General features: G+C 40.0%; 1 long non-coding RNA gene across 1 annotated transcript; it reads right to left on the bottom strand.

The window, feature by feature from the left end:
* Nucleotides 1-244: 244 nt before the first annotated feature.
* LOC108559109 lies at nt 245-3,337 on the bottom strand. The gene is made up of 5 exons (XR_001890928.1): nt 3,267-3,337; nt 2,694-3,210; nt 1,133-1,415; nt 415-439; nt 245-352 (listed from the first exon to the last, which is right to left on the bottom strand). It is a non-coding gene; the product is annotated as an uncharacterized LOC108559109 (long non-coding RNA).

Here is a 3,337-nt window from a genome sequence, read left to right as displayed (position 1 = left end):
CCCCGCCGCCACCACCACCACCACTACTACCACCCGGTTTGCCCGGACTTCGAACTATGCAGCAAGCAGCAAAAGAGCGCGAGAGAGATAGGATATAAAAAAGAAAAGGGTTGACTCAACCTAGTCGAGGTGCTGCTGGAACGAAGACTTCGCAGACGGAGGAGGAGGAGGTGAATCCCTCCGGTTTTTTTTTCGCCCTACGAGACGCATATAAAATATACAATGAAAACTCTCTCACCTTCCCTCCTTTTAACCAGAACAACTGCAATCTTTCTTCATATGATCAAAAGCAATTTACTCTTCCCAACCAATTTTAAACTGCTCCATTTGGTAGCTTTCTTCTTTACAATTCCTGCAATGTTAATTTGAGTAATTAGTATTGTTAACATTTGATTTAATACAAATAACACATACGTTTTGAATTCAGTTTGGGAATCACCTGAAACATAATTAAATCATCTATTAGGAGGTGCGTAACTGCATTTACATAATTATTGTTTTTAAACAGTAATTGTAACTAAACTCCGTTACTAAGTCGCAGTTGATATTGGCTTGGCATGCGGCTTTCGCATGTGATAAAACATGAAACGAAGCTACGAAAAATAATAGGAAGATACGTCGAGATGTAAACACGAAAATGCTTGCGCGTTTGTTTGCTCCAGTTACATTTTTTTGTTATTGTTATTCTCTTCAGTTTCTTTTCGCCTTCATCTTCTTCCTCTGTTCGATGCGTATAGTATTTAACCGTGTGATGTTGCTAGAGTGTGATTGGCATGAAGCGGGCACGGATGGATCGAGCCGATGTGAAAGACCTTTAAGCTCGGTCAATGCCTGTATGAAGTGTGTGTGTGTGTGTTGTATGTATGCGAAACGTGATAATGAAAATTATACAAGCGTGTCATAATTGTGCTCGTTTTTTGCCTCGTTTCTCGTTGCAGCCCGTGGTCTATGACTTATAAGTCGAGCCTCGCGTGATTATCAATGAACATACACATACATACACACGCACACTTCCACTCTTCGTGCTCATACAACAACAGAAGAGAACAGAAACAGATTTATGAAAACCGCAAGATTTCACCGACAGCAACTTGCATAGAAAACGCAGACACTGAAATATATAACAACTTACTTTATCGATCCGAAGAGGGAGGTTTTTCCTCGTTGCATTTTCCGAAGGGGTCTTCTCTCCCTATTCTAACCTTGTCCCCCAATTTCGAATCACCCCTCACAAGCAAGCACAAGCACTTGTTTCATTCCTTCCCTTTTCCTTATCGTAGGTATCCTTGAAATTTCGCACAGCCCACGATGATCCTGATCCCGACAACTCGTCGTAACGAGAGCGCTCCGGATTACATTGGATTATTCGTCTGGATGCAAGAGACGTGACACGCCGATTGCGAGATTAAAGTTTCCTGAAATCACAAGATTTAAATACTTAAATCGATTATTTACGAACATCAATTACCAATCCTATTTAATAAATTGCAATAAGAAAATACTAATGATTAATTGTAATGTGAATATGTTGATCGTGGAAAAGTGTATTGGTTTTGCACAGAGAAAGGAGCTTTCTACGAAATAACATTTAAAAATGATTTTGTTGCATTTGATACAATGAAGTGTACAAAAGAAGTTATTAGAAAGGCCATTATAGAACGTGAATATAAAAAAAAATGCATTTTCAATAGATCAAAGCAAAAGAACTGCATTAGTATGGAGTGAGCATAGTTCTATTAAAATTATACATGAAGGAAAATGTAATAAAGCGATAGATAACGTTGATGCTCGCAATGAAATCTTAAGAACAGTATTTATCTGCGAGCATCGTCCAGGATGCTGTGGAGAAATTGAAAATAAGCAAGCGAAGGTAATATGATAATTAATTAAAGCAAATTGCGCTTTAACAATCTGTGGCGAAATGGGAGGAGATGAGGACAAGATGAGAGGAGAATCTTTGGTGATTCTTCTTGAGGAGAGAACCCGACCGAATGGCATTTGTATACTGCTGCTTCTGCTGCGGCAGGAGTTTCTCAGTATTTTCTAACGCCTAACGCCCGAGAATGTTATTGTCCTTTCTGCGTTTTGTCCTTGACCGTTCGCTTGAGCCGATGGCCGCGAGAGGCGCTAGAAAAAGAGAGGAGAGAGAATTCGCATTCCGATGGCCATTCACCTGACCACCATTTCGAACCTTCTTCTCCTCCTCCTCGTCCTCTCATCCAGCTCGAAGCCAAAAAAAAAGTAAATAAATAAAAATAATAATAATAATGAGAAACGCGGACCGAACGAATCGGAGCTTTCGTTATAATGCGTTACAATATGTATCTTATAGGGCACGCAGAAATAAAAGAACGCATTATAATTGGGTTTCTTTCGGGATGGGACCTCAAAGATCCAAGGTTAGTGATTGCAGCCGTCGCGAGTATTTCGGTATAAATATATAGGGTGGTCCCTTCTCCGCATCCTCCTCCTCCTCCCCATCATCTATAAATACGCGCCTACATTTAATGCGTTCCATACGCAATGGTTAAAGTAAAGTGGCCTTTCTGTATTCCCTTTTCTTTTCATCTTCTCTTGTATTCTGCTGTGCACACATGTATATGAATGCTTGTGTTTATGTTTGTGTGTGCGTGTGTGTGGAGAGAAGAGAGGAGATAAACAAAAAGCGATTCGCTAAAATAACTCGTCCTGACCTTGAACTTGAACGCTCGCACCGTGTCATTGCACTGGAATCCTCAGTTTCTTGGCCTCCTCCTCCTGACTTTGATGACAACCCAACAGGCGCATGCATACATACATACATACATACTTGTATGCATGCATACAAAGCTTTATTCCTTCTTCAGGGCTCATCTTCACCAACTCCGCTCCACTCCTCTCCTCTCCTCTCATACAATTCCGAATATTTATACATACATTTATCATCCCCGACGACTGCTCATTCAACGGCCCGGCCCATGTAAATACATATACACAGGACCTCTTTCTCTGCAAGTCTGGTGCGTCTGGATGCGGATCCGTGAGCCGTGTCTCATCTTCTCTTCAGTTTCCTTTTTATTTTTCAAAAATATCTCTTTTGTGTGAGCGAGAGCACGTTTTTTACTTTTTTTTGAATGCCGTCTCCATTCCCCAACGACACCTCCAAATCCACAACAAAGTATACAACCTTCATCCACAACCGAAGATTTTCTTCAATTTCATATCAATTTTCTTGAACACGAAACGAACATTATACAATTATTTAAAACTATTATAATTAAACTTACGTAGTTCCATAAATCCAACAATCCAGATATTCAAACAAATTCCAAAATCACAATTTTCATATCTAAAAGAA

Source organism: Nicrophorus vespilloides, unplaced genomic scaffold (genome assembly GCF_001412225.1).
Source record: "Nicrophorus vespilloides isolate i.1.1-1 unplaced genomic scaffold, Nicve_v1.0, whole genome shotgun sequence".
NCBI classification, from domain to species: Eukaryota; Metazoa; Arthropoda; class Insecta; order Coleoptera; family Silphidae; genus Nicrophorus; species Nicrophorus vespilloides.
The sequence above is the reverse complement of the archived record's forward strand: the minus strand, read 5'-3'. Positions and strand labels throughout refer to the sequence as shown.